At 50.7% G+C, this 20117-nt stretch overlaps 1 protein-coding gene across 2 annotated transcripts in view; it reads right to left on the bottom strand.

Moving 5' to 3' along the window:
• The window catches only part of CORO1C (coronin 1C), a 172963-nt gene extending 170527 nt beyond the window's left edge, over nt 1–2436 (bottom strand). Inside the window, exon 1 of one of the 2 annotated variants that reach the window (XM_063913270.1) lies at nt 2145–2436. The gene's annotated coding sequence lies outside the window, so the exon portion shown is untranslated. Of the gene's footprint in view, nt 1–1954; nt 2037–2144 lie in introns of those variants that run through there. The other variant, XM_063913271.1, reaches the window with a different exon arrangement.
• Nucleotides 2437–20117: the final 17681 nt, after the last annotated feature.

Raw genomic sequence — 20117 nt, 5'->3', positions numbered from 1 at the left:
GAGCAGAAACATGTGACAAGCCCCTGGGCTAACCACAGAAAGTAATTGAATAGGTCCCAAGCACTTAGTCCGACAGCTGTATTCCAACAGAGCCTGTAAAACTACATGGATTAAATTGATCAGATTTGTCCAGCTCCATTAAGAAAAAAAAAGTGAGACAGCATTATCATTCTTGCATGGAAAAAGTCCAATTATTTAAAGACTGCACATTCTGCTGAAAAAATGCTGCACTTTAATTGTCCAATTACAGTCATTTCTGTGGAAGAAATAAACAGATTGGTGTTTCCCCCTTAAATATTGTACCAATCTTTACCATTTCTCAGGTAAAGAAAATAAAAAATAAAAAGTGGAGACAGAACTGTAAGTAGTGGTTAACAGTCACAGGATGAAGAAGAGAGAGGAAACTATTATTGCTCATTCATTCTGCAATCTTTTGTGTTTAATGTTTGAAATTCACATTATGGAGTAGATACTGAGTGTGCAATTCACATCTTTGCTTTCTGAGACCGTGACAGTTTTTATTCAATATAGCAGCCTAATAATCTCCAGTGTGCCATTTCCATTCTGTTCCTAATGGCAATTAATATGAATAATACCACCCCCACTCTCTGTAGTGCCTGTTCCCTACTGTATTGCAACCTGTAACACCCCACTCACTGTAGTGCCTGTTTTGTAGTGTATAGCAAGCTGCAACATCCTACTCTCTGTAGTGGCTGCTCTGTAGAGTACTGCAATCTGTAAAATCACTATTACATGAAATAACATTGACAGAAGCAATTGGGGAGGCTACTCATACAGATTACAGCAACAAATGGCTACACACGTGTAAAACAAACAAATACAGCAATTCTAAACACTAACAGCCACCTTAAAATATCAGAGCCATGAATAGGTGACCCAAGTATTCTTACAATACAGATTTTGGCAAAGATGGCTTTATTTATGACTACACACACCCTTTCACTAATCAGCAGCGCTCATAGGGTTTACACACAAATAAGCCATAAACAATACTCACTATAAAGCACAGTTTATGCTTTGCGTGTCTTAGGCAAAACTTGTAAAGCTTCACATATTAAAAAGATATCAGTATGCATAAAGTCTATACATGTTCTAGGCTACAGATCCGGTTCAAAGTCCTATTGGAAATCTGCAAAATAAGTGCAGTCACACTGTATAGTCTCAATATAATTAAAACACATGCCTCCCCAAATCACTGGCGCTGGAAATCAGGCAACCTTTTATTCTATTTGGAAAAAAAAAAAATCCCACATTTTATTATACTGCATCATTTACACATTAAAAATAAGCAAGAAGAACAGAGAAGAACAGATCGGAGTAGCCTTGACATGCACACCCAACAGAATAGGTTAGCAATCACTCCACACTCCCCATTATGCTGCAAGCTGTACCCCCACCCGACACCTTGCACTCTGTGTACACAACATGGGAACAGAAGGGATTAAGGGAATAATAATGCCAAAACAATATTCATACAGCCATGTTACATACCAAAGCTCCTCCTTCATTAGGATGCATGTAGGAAACAAGGGCAAGCAAAGAACAGAAAGAATGGAAATTAGCATTTTCCCTACAGGATACACAGACACAACAAGGCAATTTATTATGCAGTCTATTTGTAATGTACCATATGATGGTGAGAGTGACCACTACCAGACAACGATGACCATACTACTGATGTGGTATACATACGAAAACACATTACATACAGAGCTAATGGTGCAGGTAGCCACCCATAAGCCTAATGTTCTCATAGGAAAGGAGTGACTAATGTGCATACTGCACGCATGTTCCCCCCTTGTACACGTAGCAGCATGCAACACATACTGCTCACACACTACACACAGACAATACTGCACACAGCAGCCCATCCCCTCTGCCAGCAGCAATCACTGCCCTATAGGCGAGAAGGACAGTGCGGAGAGGACATTACCGGAGCGCCGGCAGCACAGGGAGCAGAGTGCAGCTGCGCACAGATGTTACCCCCAGCAGCAGCGCAGTCTCTCTGCCTCCACAGTAGCTGATGCCGAGCCTGCACGCCCAGCGTCCCCGGCGCGCCCCTACCACAAACAGCAGCGCAGCCCTGCACATGCCGCTCCTCCAGCGCTGCTCAGCTCTCTCACCTGAATCAATGATGCTTCCTTGGAGCCCTCCTGAGAGGCGCGGCCTGGATCCTGGAGCTGGGCTGGGAAGGGGGCTGCGTGGCCGCTGTGTGTCCGGGCTCAGGGGCTCACTCTGCGATCTGTCCCCGTGCTGCTGCTACTGCTCAATCGCACCGACTTTTCCTCGCGACCGGAAGCGCAGCTCACACACTGACCCCCTCCCGCCGCTCCTAACAGACACCCCAGGCCGCCAATCGCAGCCAGGGAAGTGTCGGGCGGGCTCTACCCTGGCCGGACCTACATACACAGAAGCCTCCGCGCGGTGAGAAGTCCACTAGGGAGGGAACGTAAAGTAGTTCCCAGCCTCTCAGTTATTTTGGGGCGCTCCTCCTGACTTGGTGCGTACTCCCTCTGGAAAAGCGCATACCACGGGCAGAGTACGTGCATTGTGTAGTTCTACGTCACCTTAAGTTCACAATAACATTTCATATAAAATGCCCGACAGGGGGCGATATCAGTAATTACCAATCTGCCACTAGAGAAATCTACACACACTGGGGGTAATTCCAAGTTGATCACAGCAGGAAATTTTTTAGCAGTTGGGCAAAACCATGTGCACTGCAGGTGTGGCAGATATAACATGTGCAGAGAGAGTTAGATTTGGGTGGGTTATTTTATTTCTGTGCAGGGTAAATACTGGCTGCTTTATTTTTACACTGCAAATTAGATTGCAGATTGAACACACCAAACCCAAATCTAACTCTCTCTGCACATGTCATATATTCCCCCCCCCCCCCCCTGCAGTGCACATGGTTTTGCCCAATTGCTAACAGAATTCCTGCTGCGATCAACTTGGAATTACCCCCACTACCTACTCCTAGATCTGATAGCAGGAGGCGTCAACTCATAAATAAGAACTATCTCTGCTATTATCTGGCATAATTTCTTGCAATGCCTCTGTGGTTAATAAATATTCCCTGTAATGCTGTATTTCAGTATCCCTTATATTGAAACTTGTGGGCAGGGGGGGGGGGGGGGGGGGGAATTCAATTACAAGCGAAGGGTGCAAATTGCTATTACCGTGGCATTTAAACGCCGGCAACGGCACCACATCTCGCACACTTTGCCTGCTGTGCCGAATCCCAAATTCACTCAAAAGTGCTCACTACCCTATGGGGCTGCAAACACTTATGCGAGATCAGGCTGCCGTTAAAGCTTTGCTATTGCCACACTGATTGACCCGAGTGCACGGCTTCCCCCCATTGTGCCTCAATAAAAAACGTATAAAAAAAAAAATCCGAAATTAATGAAAATGTATATAAAGTATTTCAAAGCAGTATACATCATTCTAGTAATATGGAGCAATTATTTCCCCCAGAATATATATGAGCGTGATTCACAAGTGGGCACAAATCCTGTCTTCACTGTATCTTTGTATGCAGTGGAACTGAGAATTTATGGTAATGTTGCTGTGTCTGTAATCCGCCGCTTGGGTAAAAAGACGCACATTGGTCGCACCGATGAACATCTGAACAAAGCTTTGGCTGCTCAGAATGTCTATCGGAACTAAGACGCCAGCGCCACCAAAAATGCATCCAAAGATGTCGCTGGCTGCAACATGCCCACAAAACGCTCGCAACAAGCGCATTACCTCCTATAAACACTCCCTGACTGTCAAACACTCTGTCAAATCCTTGGCAGTGGGCAGTGTGGGGAATGTAACAGCGCGTTTGCGTCATCATTGCCCCGCCCCCCACAATACACTAATTATATAACCTGCACTGAAAAGCAGGGTGGATGGCTACGATGATTAGATTCAGTACAAGTCACGCCATCGGCTGTCCACACTACTTGGAAAGTGGGTGGTGCCAGGCAGACGCAGTACAGCTCCAGGAGACTTGATTGCTCTTCCGGAGCAGCCAGAAAGTTTTCAAATCTTGAGTGGCGACCAGAAGAGTAGTCAATTCTTCCATGTTAGATCTGCTGCTGCCCATGTCCCTCCGACTCTGCCCACTTCCCCGAATGAAATGGGTGGTCTAAGCAGCAGATGATGCAATTCACAGTGAATTGCTCCATCATAGCTCTGTCCCCTGCTTTACAATGCTGGTAATCTTGCAATTGTATATCGAGGAGAGGAGGCATGATGCTATTGCACAGTCACACACCCTGCACCGCCTACTTATGCCATACCACACCCCCACTGTGTCAACCTGGCTGTGCCATACTAGAGGCTGCAGCCAGAAAGTTGGCAAATATGCTGTGTGGTGCATAGGAAAGAGCCAGAGCACACTGCACTTCCTCCTCCTACTTTGGGTGGGCATCATGACCTCCCATGAGTGTGCAGAGGAGGTCAAATAATGCAAAAACAAGATGCTACATATCAGACCTGAGAGGAAATGTATCATGCCTTCTAAAGAATATTAACGTGGAAAAGTTTTCCATAGCAACCAATCATCTTGTAGTTCACATTTTTCAAGTACAGTCTGTAAAATGGTAGGTAGAAGCTGACTGGATGCAATGGGCAACTTTTCTACCTCTCCACTTTTTGGTAGCCAGCAAGTTTGGACTAACCCACAGAGGTACAGGGGAATCCCCCGGTGGGCGCCACTGCCTGGAGGTCCACCTCCTCCTCTAGGGATCAGGTTCCACACTGCCCATGTAAATTATACATACGTTACCTTATACTGCACAGGACTATGGTGTATTTTCTACAGTGCATTGCTGTTATTAATCTGATACATTATCATGCATGCACTAGCAGTATTAACTAATAATATATACTAGGTACTTCATCGCGCCCTACGGGCGCTCTTCACACCGTCGAAAGGGGCTACGCCCCTTAACCCCAGGCCGCTTTGCTGGGGTTCAATATTTGTATTATATGGAGTATTACCTGCCTTCCTAGGTTTGTTAGTGGTTAAATATTGCACGACGAAAGGGCGTCCGATGGTGAGGGAGGAGTAGTCCCTTGCGATGGCGTGAAGAGTGGCTGCAGGGCACGATGATGAGGCAGGGAGTCTGTAGATGCTGCGGGTGGAGGGGGGCTGGATGCAGGTGGGGGGGGGGGACCTATAACTATGTGATTGTATGTGTAACAATATATAGGACACGGATAAGGATGTATGTGATATAGGAATACCCGCATGAAGAGGTATATGGTGTCATCAGACACAGAGGAGTGCTGCTACAATGCGGAACAGGGGCAGCTGTGTCCTCTCTCTACACCGTACCATCCTTCAGGTGTAGTGATGCGGACATGTTGCGCACGCGAGCCCTCCACGCGGCCACAGGTGCACCAGTTCCCTCTGCTATGTGCGCGCCCCCTCAGGTGCAGTAGGAGGAGGGTGCGGAGCCTGGCGCTGCTCCCAGGGCCAATGGCCATGGGCAGCGCGGTCATGTGCTCGGTGCTGGGCTTGCGCCCTGCGCTTGCTGTGTGAGGGATAGGGAGGAGGCGGCAGAGCGGAGCATCACCGATATACCGGTAACTACGGGGGGCACCACAGGGGGTTACGGCTCCTGTCCTCCTGGTGAGGGTTTGTCAGGGGGGTATCCAGGAGCCGGTGGTATGGACCCTGTATGGGCACAGGGGGGTAAGGAGGGGACACAGAGACGTGGGTCGGTAGGGAGGGGATACAGAGACGCTGGGCGGTAGGGAGGGGATACAGAGTGGCGGTAGGGAGGGGATACAGAGACGCTGGGCGGTAGGGAGGGGACAGAGAGGCGGGGTGGTAAGGAGGGGACAGAGGGAGGCGGGCGGTAGGGAGGGGACAGAGAGAGGCAGGCGGTAGGGAGGGGATACAGAGACGCTGGGCGGTAGGGAGGGGATACAGAGACGCAGGGCGGTAGGGAGGGGATACAGAGACGCAGGGCGGAAGGGAGGGAATACTGTGATATGGGGCGGTAGGGAGGGCATACAGAGACGCGGGGCGGTAGGGAGGGGATACAGAGACGCAGGGTGGTAGGGAGGGGATACAGAGACGCAGGGTGGTAGGGAGGGGATACAGAGACGCAGGGCGGTAGGGAGGGGACAGAGAGACGCGGATTGGTAGGGAGGGGATACAGAGACGCAGGGCGGGAATACAGAGACGCAGGGCGGTAGGGAGGGGATAGAGAGACGCAGGGCGGAGGGATGGGATAGAGAGACGCAGGGCGGTAGGGAGGGGATAAAGAGACGCAGGGTGGTAGGGAGGGGATACAGAGACGCAGGGTGGTAATGCAGAGACACAGGGCGGGAATACAGAGACGCAGGGCGGGAATACAGAGACGCAGGGCGGTAGGGAGGGGATAGAGACGCAGGGCGGGAATGCAGAGACGCAGGGCGGGAATACAGAGACGCAGGGCGGGAATACAGAGACGCAGGGCGGTAGGGAGGGGATGCAGAGACACAGGGCGGTAGGGAGGGGATACAGAGACGCAGGGCGGGAATACAGAGACGCAGGGCGGTAGGAAGGGGATACAGAGACGCAGGGCGGTAGGGAGTGGATACAGAGACACAGGGCAGTAGGGAGTGGATACAGAGACACAGAGCAGTAGGGAATGGATACAGAGACACAGGGCGGTAGGGAGGGGATACAGAGATGCAGGGAGGTAATACATAGACGCAGGGCGGTAGGGAGGGGATACATAGATGTGGGGCGGCAGGGAGGGGATACAGAGACACAGGGCGGTAGGGAGTGGATACAAAGACACAGGGCGGTAGGGAGGGGATACAGAGACGGAGGGCGGTAGGGAGGGGATACAGAGACGCAGGGTGGTAGGGAGGGGATACAGAGACGCAGGGTGGTAGGGAGGGGATACAGAGACGCAGGGTGGTAATGCAGAGACGCAGGGCGGGAATGCAGAGACGCAGGGCGGGAATACAGAGACGCAGGGCGTGAATACAGAGACGCAGGGCGGTAGGGAGGGGATACAGAGACGCAGGGCAGTGTTGCAGAGACGCAGGGCGGGAATACAGAGACGCAGGGCGGGAATACAGAGACGCAGGGCGGGAATACAGAGACGCAGGGCGGTAGGGAGGGGATGCAGAGACAGGGTGGTAGGGAGGGGATACAGAGACGCAGGGCGGTAGGGAGGGGATAGAGAGACGCAGGGCGGTAGGGAGGGGACAGAGAGACGCAGGGCGGTAGGGAGGGGACAGAGAGACGCGGGGCGGTAGGGAGGGGATACAGAGACGTGGGGTGGTAGGGAGGGGAGTCCCCAGAGAGGAAGCTGACAAAGAGAGCATGTTAAGTTGTGGAGGGGGTGGACACCAGAAGGGTGAGACCGGGGTGGCAGAGCTCTCTCCTGGCTCCCAGTTTGCCCCCGACACTCACAGCGGTGCTCTCTCACCTGTGAAACTGGTGCAGCGTCCAGAGATATCTCCCTCCACAGTATCACGCACTCTGTCCGTTTCATCCCCCGTCTGTGGGCTGTCGGGCCGGCCGTGTGTTGTGGAGTTAGAGCGTCTGGGGATGGAGGGAGGCAGCGTTGGAATGTGGCGTGCGGACGGGCAGCAACTGAATACTTGGGGCCCTATACAGTGACAGCTTGGGCCCCCCCACCCTCCCCTCCAAAGCACCCTAGCCCCCCTCCTCAACACACATACACATGCGTTTATATATGCCTCCCCCCCCCATGCCGCGCGGCGTCCGAAAAGGGGGCGTGACTAAATTTAAAAGGGGCGTGGCCTCGCGGGCAGAGGCGTATCTAGGGTAGGGCGAGTGGGGCACGTGCCCTGGGCGCCTTGGCAGGCCCAGGAGAGGGGGGCGCCACCGGCGTCCAGGGCATCATGCCCCACTCACCCCCGTCAACCCTAAATGTGAGGGGAGGAGAGCGCAGCGTCTCTCCCTCCCCTCACCGCCGCTGCCAGCACTAGCAGCGCTGCCAGCAGCGCTGCTGTGTCCGGTCTCCGGCGCTAGCCAATCAGAGCTTGCGGAGCGGCTCCTGATTGGCTGCCGGTCCGCGAGCTCTGATTGGCTAGCGAACCGGCGCCAGACAGCCGCCGCAGACCTGGAGCGGTGAGGGGAAGGAGGGGCTGCGCTGCGCTGCGCTCTCCTTCCCTCACATAACAACAAGCCAGCGGCCGGTGAGTGACGGGGGGGGGGGAGGGGGTCCGGCGGCACAGTGGGGCAAGTATCTGGCACTGTGGGGCAATGTAACTGGCACTGTGGGGCAATGTATCTGGCACTGTGGGGCAATGTAACTGGCACTGTGGGGCAATGTATCTGGCACTGTGGGGCAATGTAACTGGCACTGTGGGGCAATGTATCTGGCACTGTGGGGCAATGTAACTGGCACTGTGGGGCATTGTATCCGGCACTGTGAGGCAATATAACTGGCACTGAGTGGGGCATGTATCTGGCACTGTGGGGCAATGTATCTGGCACTGTGGGGCATGTATCCGGCACTGTGGGGCATTGTATCCGGCACTGTGGGGCAATGTAACTGGCACTGTGGGGCATGTATCTGGCACTGAGTGGGGCATGTATCTGGCACTGTGGGGCAATGTATCCGGCACTGTGGGGCATGTATCCGGCACTGTGGGGCATTGTATCCGGCACTGTGGGGCAATGTAACTGGCACTGAGTGGGGCATGTATCTGGCACTGTGGGGCAATGTATCTGGCACTGTGGGGCATGTATCCGGCACTGTGGGGCAATGTAACTTGCACTGTGGGGCAATGTAACTGGCACTGTGGGGCAATGTAACTGGCACTGAGTGGGGCATGTATCTGGCACTGTGGGGCATGTATCTGGCACTGTGGGGCATGTATCTGGCACTGTGGGGCAATGTATCCGGCACTGTGGGGCAATGTATCCGACACCGTGGGGCATGTATCCGGCACTGTGGAGCAATGTAACTGGCACTGTGGGGCATGTATCCGGCACTGTGGGGCAATGTAACTGGCACTATGGGCCATTTTCAGTGGCCACACCCCTTCTGGAGCGTAGCTACACCCCTTCTGGTGTGTGGCCACGCCCATTTTTCGCGTTGTGCCCCTGGCGCTGCGGCCGGGGAGTCCGAGTTGCTGATGGCGGACAGGCAGCAGGACCTAACACTCTGCACAGAGACTTGCTGCACATGTGGGTGGGCGCTGTGACTCCGCCCAGCGTTAGAGGGCCATGCACAGACAAGGCAAATATATAGGAGATACTTATCAAGAGGCCCAGACCATGCACTCTCTAATGTTTAGCCAAGCCTCTGTGGTGGCTGGCCACACCCCTAAACATGGGCCCCATCACTGCCCTTCATACCCCAGTCCAACACTGGTAGCCAGACTAGGAGACAAAGAGCTGCCAATAGCTGGCGCTGGTTGCTGTATAACCTCTGAATACTACCGACACCACTGTTCCTATACTGTATATATACACTCAGGAACCACTTTATTAGGTACACCCACTCATCTGCTTGATACTGCTAATATCTAAACAGCCAATCATGTGGCAGTATCTCAACTCAATTCACAAGTGTTGGGAATCAGTTCTGTGCACAAAGGCAGTGCTGGCTGTGTCTGTGAGTAGAGTCAGGGCTGGGTTTTGGTCTGACCCCTGTCAGCACCTGGAGCTGGCATCATCAACAACCCCACCACCCAACAGAGGCAAGAGAGAGGCAATAGAAGCAAGAGGGAGGGGGACAGAGATGAGGGAGATCTGGGTAGGAATTAGAGGAGGGAGCAGACATGACATGAGAGACAAACAGAGGCTGGGGGGGGGGAGGGGGGGATGAAGAGACAGAGATGAGACTAAAAGGGGTGGGGCAGAGATGGGAGGGCTGGGAAACAGTGCTTGGAATTAATGACCCTTCTCTGTGCATCCCTCTACACACCACAGAACAGGGGTTAAAGTGAGGGGGAACGAGGTGGAACTGAGTTCCACCACCTGTAATGGTAGGGGGAACTAGTTCCACCACCTCCATTGCCCTGCACAGTAATTCCAAAAGAAAAACCTGCCCCATCACCTATGTCAACAGATGATGCAGGCGGCGCTAGTGTTACTGATGAGCTGCAGCCACCTCCCCCCTCCTCAGGTCCCAGTGGTTTCCTTTTCCGGCACGGCATATGTGATGTCATGCTGTCATGAAGAGTCATGAAGGGAAGGCTCTGCATCTTGCAGACAAGATGAGAGAGGGCTAGAGGGACAAAGGAAGTGGGGAAGCTGCTGTATATATACAGGGCATGGAGCTGCTGTAGGGACACAAGCAGTGAGCTGCTGGAGTGACAGAGGCAGAGATGTCTATAAGGGGCACTACTGTTAGCATTATGTGTAAGGGGCACAACTACTGTGGGCATTGTATATAAGGGGCACTACTGTGTGGTATTACATGTATAGAGGGTATCATGTGTAGTGCAATGTGAATAAAGGGCACTACTGATTGATTTAACCATAATAAGTGGCATTATTATGTGGTGTAATATGAATATGGGGTACTACATGTGATGTAATGTGAGTAAGATTTTACTACTGTGTGGTGTAATTTGAATTGGGGGCACTATTGTTTGACCATGCTGCTTCTTTGTGACATCAATGTCTCTTTTATAAAGCAATGGAAGTAGTTCACTCATGAACAGTTTGTAGGCGGGTGCTGAAAACACTAGCACTGGTTTTGGCTCCGGTTAATGGGGGTAATTCCAAGTTGATCGCAACAGGAAATTTTTTAGCAGTTGGGCAAAACCATGTGCACTGCAGGGGAGGCAGATATAACATGTGCAGAGGGAGTTAGATTTGGGTGTGGTGTGTTCAATCTGCAATCTAATTTCAGTGTAACAATAAAGCAGCCAGTATTTACCCTACACAGAAACACTATAACCCACCCAAATCTAACTCTTTCTGCAAATGTTATATCTGCCCCCCCTGCAGTGCACATGGTTTTGCCCAACGGCTAAAAAATTTCCTGCTGCGATCAACTTGGAATTACCTCCAATGTGAGGAGGAGGGGGGTGGGGGTAGGTGCGGGGATAAATGAGTTCCACCACCTCTCCAGGACCACTTTAAGCTCTGCCCCAGAACCAGTGGCGTAAGTTCGTCCCAGTCGCCCGGAGGCATGATAAATGTTGGTGCCCCCCTACATATACACACACATACCATATGTAACTATCCGACACTCAGGGTGAACAGTAGTAGCATGCTCAGGTACCTTTCCCAACAGTAATATAGATACACATACAAAGTGGACGCACTCCAAGTCAGTCATTACAATAAAACAGACACCAGCATACCTTTATAGTACACCTACAGTGCTCCCTCACCCGCCAGCGGGTCTCGATGGAGATGCTTTGGCGCAGCAGTGTGTCAATATATTTAAAAAAAACACACAAACAACTCATTCACTTAAAAACACACACATGCCTCTCACACGTGCCTCTTTCACTCACACAAACACATGCCGCCTTCACTTAAAAACACACATGCCTCTTTTACTTAAACACACACATGCCTCACACACACACGCATTCAGAAACAGACACCCCTCCATATATTTGTAAGGTAGCGTGTACCTAGACCATGTGTGTGCTCTGTACATAGGCCCCAATTCCGAGTTGATCTCTAGCTGCCGTTGGTCGCAGCACAGCGATCAGGCTAAAAATTGTCATTTCTGCGCATGCGTAAGGGTCGCAGTGCGCACGCGTGACGTGCTTTCACAAAAAACTATGCAGTTTCACACAAGGTTGAGTGACTCTTTTTCAGTCGCTCTGCTGATCGGTGAGTTATTGACATGAATGGGGCGTTTCTGGGAGGTAACTGACCGTTTTCCGGGAGTGTGCTAAAAAACGCAGGCGTGTCAGATGAAAACGCAGGCGTGCCTGGGGAAACAGGGGGGGTGGCTGGCCGAACGCAGGGTGTGTATGTTACGTCAAAACAGGAACTGAATAGTCTGAAATGATCGCAAGGTAGGAGTAGGTCTGCAACTATTTAGAAACTGCATGAAAATATTTTGGTGCAGTTCTGCAAACCTTTCGTTTGCACTTCTGCTAAGCTAAGATACACTCCCAGAGGGCGGCGGCTTAGCGTTTGCACGGCTGCTAAAAACAGCTAGCGAGCGAACAACTCAGAATGAGGGCCATAGTCCTGTAGAAATGCTCAAATGCCTCCTTTAATCCTTGCCTCTCACACACATATGCCTCTTACACACATGCCTCTCACACACACACATACCTCTTACACACATGCCTCTCTCACACACACACATGCCTCTTACACACATGCTTCTCACACACACACACATGCCGCTTACACACATACACATGCCTCACACACACGCCTCTTTTACTTGAACACACAACTTTCCTTAAAAACACACACACCTCACTTAAAAACATGCACACACAAAACACAAAGGCATAAGGAAGTGATAAACCAGTGATATGTGCAAGGTGATAAAGGCACCAGCCAATCAGATCCTAACTGTTAATTTACATATTGGAGCTGATTGGCTGGTGCCTTTATCACCTTGCACATATCACTGGTTTATCACTTCCTTATGCCCTCTCCAGGTTAATACATCTCTGTGTCCTCTTACCTCCCTGGATGGGACCTTTCCCACTTCGCATACAGACAGTGTTCAGCAAGGCACAGTACACCTTCCACCTGCCTCCATGCTATCCAATCAGATCGTCCTCCATCGCCAGACGATCCTTATCTCCCTGCACACTGTCTGAAGCAGATGAAGGGGGAAGTAACCCCTTCAGTGCCAGGTCCAGCTACAGCAGCCTTATGTTTACCTACTGTGTGTGTGTATGCAGAGCATGCAGGGGGTCTGATGTGTTAGTGTTATATAAATAAATCAGGTGCACTGACACAATAGGGCTGATGACTCCCACCACATACAGTATCAGTTCCTGTGCTCCCACCGGGTGTGGTATTGAAAGTCGACAGTAACTAGGTCGACAATGTCTAGGTCGACATGAGTTTTTAATGTTATTTTGGTGTTGTTTTCTTCGTAGAGTGACCGGGAACCCCAATTTGTACACCGCGTCCCCTCGCATGGCTCGCTTCGCTCGCCATGCTTCGGGCATGGTGCCTTCGCTTCGCTCGGCACAGATTACCGTTCCAATCGTAGTCCACGTGGATCGTTAAGTATGAAAAGGTTCAAAAAAAGAAAAAAATTGTGAAAAACTCATGTCGACCTTTTGACCTGTCGACCTAGAACATGTCGACCTAAAGACCCTGTCGACCTAGACACCCTGTCGACCTAGTTACTGTCGACCAATAGTGGTCGACCTAGACATTGTCGACCTAGTTACTGTCGACTTTCAATCTGGATCCCGCTCCCACCCTGGGCCCTGGCTTTAGGAATGGCAGTAAACAAACAGTTAACAGCAGAAGCTGCAGGAGGGGGAGTTGAATAGGCAGTGGGCTGCACACAACACGGATCGACTGTGGCCCAGATCAGATGTCAGTGTGTGTGGAGACAGTGAGTTACCTGACGCTGGTGATTGAGCAGCTTCACCTCTGACCACCCTGGCAGCTCTGTCCGGCCACAACGGCCCCTACACAGCAAATGGCAATGGAAACAGGTGTGCATGTCACATGTTTCCACTAACACACAGCTCGAGCCCAGCAGCCGCACACACTGCTCCCGGCTAACGGCACCCGGAAGTGGCAGCTAGATGGCGCAGGTAATAGCTTCTGTGTTGTGTTTCAGCTGCTGGAACGCAAACCCGGAAGCGCGGAGGCCAGCAGCAAGCGTCAGCCGGCCGCGGATGTTTGCATGGGACCGACCTAGCAGGGACTCGCATGGTGTGCCTCTGGGCCAACCGCCCCTAGCCCCTCCGTCTGCAAGAATGATTTGAAAAAAAAAAAAGTAGCAGCGGCAATGGTCAGGCAGCGGGAGACAGTGGAGATGTGCCCCCTTGAGGTCAGGAGCCCGGCGGCAGCCGACTCCACTGCCTCCCACAGTTCCGCCACTGCCCAGCATCATGGTGAGATGAATGCAGGGGGTTGGTTGAAGTAAGGAGATTACACAACTATCTGCACCAGCTACTGATGCATAGCATTGCAGCGAGAAAGACACTGGAGTTCGCTTAGTTAGGGGTCTGCTGCAGTATATGTCCTAAAGAACCGTTTGAGCATGGTGTGCACAATTATTTGGAAATCAAAGAAATGTGTGTGAGAGTGATGCATGTGGAGAGCCTTTTGGGGATCGTCTCCGCAAATATAATATAATATGTAGATTTGGGTATAGTTCCATTCTGCTTAGTCAGGGCCACCATTTTTTTCAAGACAGTGGTTGGTGCATTAGACCCGACTTTGTAAGAAAGAGGACTGCAGCTGTGATGATAAGTATGTCATCTGGGAAGATCTACATGTATTGTTCCATACAATAAAGGGCTTGAAGTTCCCAGAAGTATTATTTTTTTCCCCCCAGAGATATGCAATTTACCTTGAGTGTACAACTTTAAACCATTTTGGGAGGAATGGAGGAATTCAATTGGCTTTCCCCGCAGCCGCCACTAGATGCTCAAACCGAGCAATTCATTTGTTGCTCTGTTCGGGCGCGATTAGCCGCGGAGAGACACATTTTTTCTTGATACCCCTCATGCTGGTGAGAAGCAATGTGCGAAAAGAGACCTGTTTGGGTGCCCAAACGGCACTTTTCGTGTCACACATAGAACTTGAGTTGGGTTTAGCCATTTTACATGGCTAAACCCACTCTGTCTGGGTATGATCTGCGCAATAAAGCCCCCCCCAACAATTTAATTGTGCCCGCCGATCTCCTGTCACATTAGCGGGAGATCATTCACATCTGCCCCTACCTTAGTGGAGCTAAAGGTGTGTATACACGGTGAGATTCGGACTAACTCCGATTCTCACTGTGCGATAGGGACTAGGTCGGTATCGCAAGCCTAGATCACTGTGCTTGCGATACTGACTACGTACAATTTTAGCTAAGTGTCAATTTTGACTATTCTTTTATACCAGATAGTCAAAATTGACTTGCCTGCACAGTCTATCTAGGCTTGCGATACCGACCTCACGGGACCGCACATCGGTATCGCAAGGTGACTTTCACCTGCACTAACTTTTCTTGCAATTTTGACTATACAGATGGAGCCACGCTGCTACATCACAGGCGGGGGGTGCCCGGGGTGCTTGGGCGCGCCTGCGCCCAGGCACGCCGGCGAGCGCACAGAGACGCTCCCATGCACTTTGAATGGGGCGCATGCGCGTCCCATTCGTGCCCGGCAATTTGCCTCGCCGGGCGCACTCAGTCGCAGATGGAGCCAAGATTAGCGTGACTCCATCTGTATAGTTAAAATCGAAAGAAAAATCTTACCGTGTGTACACACCTTTACAGTCTAAGGGCCTGATTCAGAGATGTAAGCAAATGCATTTGCAGCTGCAAATTTGTATGCAGCGGCTGTGAGAAAATATTCAAATGTCACAGCCACCTGTATTTGTAATGAGACACCTACTGTACCAGTGACATAGTATCCGTCGCAGATCAGTCCATTGTCTATGTTCTGAGCAGACATTTGGGCGCGCAGCATGGCCGCAGAAAGTATGACACTGGAGCCATTGTAACAGCGTATGGAATAGTAGTTGCAAGCAGTAATATGCCCTTTTCCTCCCGGTGGTAGCTGCCTAATTGGGAAATCCAACCCTAGTAAGTACTCCTTCCTCTCTCCACACTTGGTGCCTGAGGCTTGTACCATACCAACCCCCTATTTTCACCTCGAAACAACGGGCAAGACAACAAAAGAAACACAAGTAAGAAGTGGTGGCTGCCTGAGCCTACCATAGCAATATAATCCCTAGGGCCTGATCAGAGGTGGACGCAATGACGATGTTTGTGCAGTTGAGCAAATATCTGCTACTGTGTATGCGCAAAAATGTCCTAAAAAACCCTACAACATATGACTGTACGCAGAGACTCTTTATCGTGTACAGAGTCGCTAGCAGCGCAAAATCATTGGCATTCCAGACATTGCCTGGAGTGAATGAAAAAAAAGTCAGTCTCATGGACGTGTTCTGGGAGCCTCACGGCCATGTCAGGGGGCGCGACTGCATTCCCTAACGCAGATCCGCAGCCACAGAGGCCATTTGTAAAGGAAATTCAGAAGGAGTGCTGGTGTAAGACCGATGATGAATACGATGGTGCGCCGGTGATGGAGGGTACAGAGCCAGTGGCGGAGTTGCCCTATCCATGGGTGTTGAAAGTTGGCTTCTCAAAGCTTGCACATTCTAGCGCCACTAGTGTACAAGAGGAAGCCTAAAACCAGCATTTGCATATAACGCCACTATGACTCCACACAAAATCACAGTTACGAATGTGTTAGGGTCCACCTCTAAACCAGGCCTCTAAAATTAAAAAAGATTGTACACTTCATAAAGTGTTACCAATGATTATAAATTCCAAACTTAAAGAACAGTGGGCCTTATTCAGTAAGGCCTGCTAATGCGATCGCATTATGCTCTTTTTAGGCACAGTGTGCACGTGCAGGTACCAATCTGCACGTGTGTGGGCTGGGCAATGCGATCGCATAGCATTGATGCGAACGCCTTTGCCTGATTGACAGTACAAGCCTTCCTGAGATAAATACTGCCGATGGGCCTGATTTCCAGCTCAGAGCAAAGCGAAAATGAGCAAGTAACTGCAACTTGGTAAATGCAAGTTGCGCTGCAAGTTGAGCAGCTATAAACGTGAAACGTAGATATTTAAATTTGAGATCGGTGTGCCAAAACTCGGTCTGATTCTGATACTGAGCCTACGCATCTGTGATTTTACAGGCTACGGACTTGTGAAACAACGTAAGTGAAGCAGCTGTCCAGAAAGGACCAGAGACGCCTCCAGAGCCATCGCAGAACCTCAGCAACTGTGTACACATTTGCAGCATTGAGAGCCGACGCTGGTGCCATGTTTTATGTGTGCGTGATCATAGATGTATGCAGAGACACGCCCACAAAAACAGTCATTACATGCCTGTGTTTTTGCCACCACTTGCCGTTACCTCACCCAAACGGTCTTTGACTGTAAATTAATCTATGAATAATAAGACTTTACTTACCGGTAAATCTATTTCTCGTAGTCCGTAGTGGATGCTGGGGACTCCGTAAGGACCATAGGGATAGACGGGCTCCGCAGGAGACATGGGCACTTTAAGAAAGAATTTAGGTTCTGGTGTGCTCTGGCTCCTCCCTCTATACCCCTCCTCCAGACCTCAGTTAGAGAAACTGTGCCCAGAAGAGCTGACAGTACAAGGAAAGGATTTTGGTAATCCAGGGCAAGATTCATACCAGCCACACCAATTACACCGTATAACATGAGTTTATAACAACCAGTCAACAGTATGACAACAACAGAGCATCAGGTCCAACCCTGATGCAACCATATCATACCCCTTATTGAAGCAATAACTATATACACGCATTGCAGAAGAAGTCCGCACTTGGGACGGGCGCCCAGCATCCACTACAGACTACGAGAAATAGATTTACCGGTACGTAAAATCTTATTTTCTCTAACGTCCTAGTGGATGCTGAGGACTCCGTAAGGACCATGGGGATTATACCAAAACTCCCAAATGGGCGGGAGAGTGAGGATGACTCTGCAGCACCGATTGAGCAAACACAAGGTCCTCCTCAGCCAGGGTATCAAACTTGTAGAACGTTGCAAAAGTGTTTGAGCCTGACCAAGTAGCCGCTCGGCAAAGCTGTAATGCCGAGACCCCTCGGGCAGCCGCCCAAGAAGAGCCCACCTTCCTAGTGGAATGGGCCTTAACTGATTTTGGCAACGGCAATCCAGCCGCAGAATGAGCCTGCTGAATCGTGTTACAGATCCAGCGAGCAATAGTTTGCTTTGAAGCAGGAGCACCAAGCTTGTTGGAAGCATACAGGATAAATAAAGACTCTGTTTTCATGACCCTAGCCGTTCTGGCTACATAAACCTTCAAAGCCCTGACCACATCAAGCAACTCGGAATCCTCCAAGTCAGTAGTAGCCACAAGCACCACAATAGGTTGGTTTATATGAAAGGATGAAACCACTTTCGGCAGAAATTGTGGACGGGTCCGCAATTCTGCTCTATCCGCATGGAAAACCAGATAGGGGCTTTTATGTGACAAAGCCGCCAACTCTGACACACGCCTAGCCGAAGCCAAGGCTAATAGCATGTCCACCTTCCACGTGAGATATTTAAACTCCACCGTTTTGAGTGGTTCAAACCAGTCGGATTTCAGGAAACTCAACACCACGTTAAGATCCCAAGGTGCCACTGGAGGCACAAAAGGCGGCTGAATATGCAGCACTCCCTTTACAAACGTCTGAATTTCAGGTAGAGAAGTCAACTCCTTTTGAAAGAAAATGGATAGGGCCGAAATCTGGACCTGTTAGGTGCGGTGGTCTTCGGCCGTGCCCTGACTGAGCAGCGGTCACGGTCGCCGCGCCTCTCTCCTTCCCTGTCCCCCACACGGCGCCTAGCAACGCCAGGACGCCGTGCGCACGATAGCCGCCATGTCCCTGGCAACGCAGGACGCCGTGCGTGCAGGGCCGCCGGGTGCATAGCAACGGGGACGCCACAGGTGGACCGCGTTCCCCGTTGCTAAGAATAGTTAATTAGGTTGCTCGTGCAGCAGGGCAGCTGCACGCCAACTAGTAATTAGGGTCTGGGGGCTGGTCCTGCTGGCCCTCCTGTTATTGGCCAGCAGGGCCTTTTTATGTGAGCCAGCACACTGCAGCCCCGCCGGTGATAGCTTCTTGTATGCTGTTCCTGCCTTGCAGAACTCTGTTCCTGTCAGCCGTGTTTGGTGGATCTTGCTCCCTGCCCTTTGGTACTTTTGAAGGTCCGAAGCCGATCCTGGGAATCCTTCTAGTCCTTGCGAACCTGTTTGTCATCTGGGGTTCTCGCCCGGTTTCGTGAGTAGCGGCTCCTGCCGCGTGTTGCGGCCTATGCCGCTTAGTGTTTACTTTACTGTGAATTGGTGCATTTGCGGAGGTTTCCGCTTTCACTGTCCTCCCCGGAACTCGGCGGTGCCGTGTAGGTGAGTAGACAGTGGTTTCTTTGTAGTTCTTTTTCCTTTGGCGGCATGCCGCACATACGTTTAGTTTTTAGGTAGTTTATAGCCCCTAGCGTGGTTGTTTCAGTTAGAGGTCCCCTTGTTATTACCCTGTCTCAGTTCACGCCTTGTCTCTCTTTAAGACCTGAGGGGGCATCGGAGTTAGGCAGACCTAATCCGCCCTTCAAACGCGGCTGCCATGGGCCCAAGAAACCATAGTCGTTCAGGCGTGAATTGATAACACGGGTAAGACAACGGAGGTAGGGTGCTAGGGGCTATTTCCTTCCCATTTCCCAATCCCAGCATTCCGTCTTGGTGCTCAGGACTCACTACATAAGATCTCCCCTGTCCTGAGCATCAGGATCGTAACATTATCACCGGCCCACATAAAAAAAAAAAGGGGTTTAATTTTTTCCGTTGTATTGGTGGGCCTAGAAATTCGGCCTCATGAATCCGGCAGGTTTAGGGCCAAACCCCAGTCAGCTTTTGGTTAACCAAATACAGGAATTAACTCAGATGGTTCAGGACCTTACTCTTCGGGTGAGATCGCAGGAAGATCTTTTGCGAGCCTCCCCGAGTATGGTTCCAGAACCAAAGATGCATTTACCTGACCGTTTTTCGGGTAACCGAAAGGATTTTTTTAATTTTAAGGAAGCTTGTAAGCTTTATTTTCGTTTAAGGCCCCGTTCCTCTGGTACTGAGTCTCAGCGGGTCGGGATTGTGATGTCTCTACTTCAGGGTGATCCACAGACCTGGGCGTTTGGGCTAAGAGCAGATGATGCTGCTTTGTTATCAGTAGACGCCTTTTTTAAATCCTTAGGCCTCTTATATGACGACCCAGATAGAGAAGCATCAGCTGAGAGTCACCTGCGTGCCCTTAAGCAAGGCAAAAATCCAGCAGAGGTGTATTGTACCGAATTTCGCCGTTGGTCGAACGACTGTGGCTGGAATGACCCGGCCCTGCGCAGTCAGTTTCGCCTCGGACTGTCGGAAGTGATTAAAGACAGTCTCCTTCAGTACCCCAC

The sequence above is a fragment of the Pseudophryne corroboree genome, chromosome 1, assembly GCF_028390025.1.
Source record: "Pseudophryne corroboree isolate aPseCor3 chromosome 1, aPseCor3.hap2, whole genome shotgun sequence".
Taxonomy (NCBI): domain Eukaryota; kingdom Metazoa; phylum Chordata; class Amphibia; order Anura; family Myobatrachidae; genus Pseudophryne; species Pseudophryne corroboree.
This window is presented reverse-complemented; position numbering and strand designations above follow the sequence as displayed.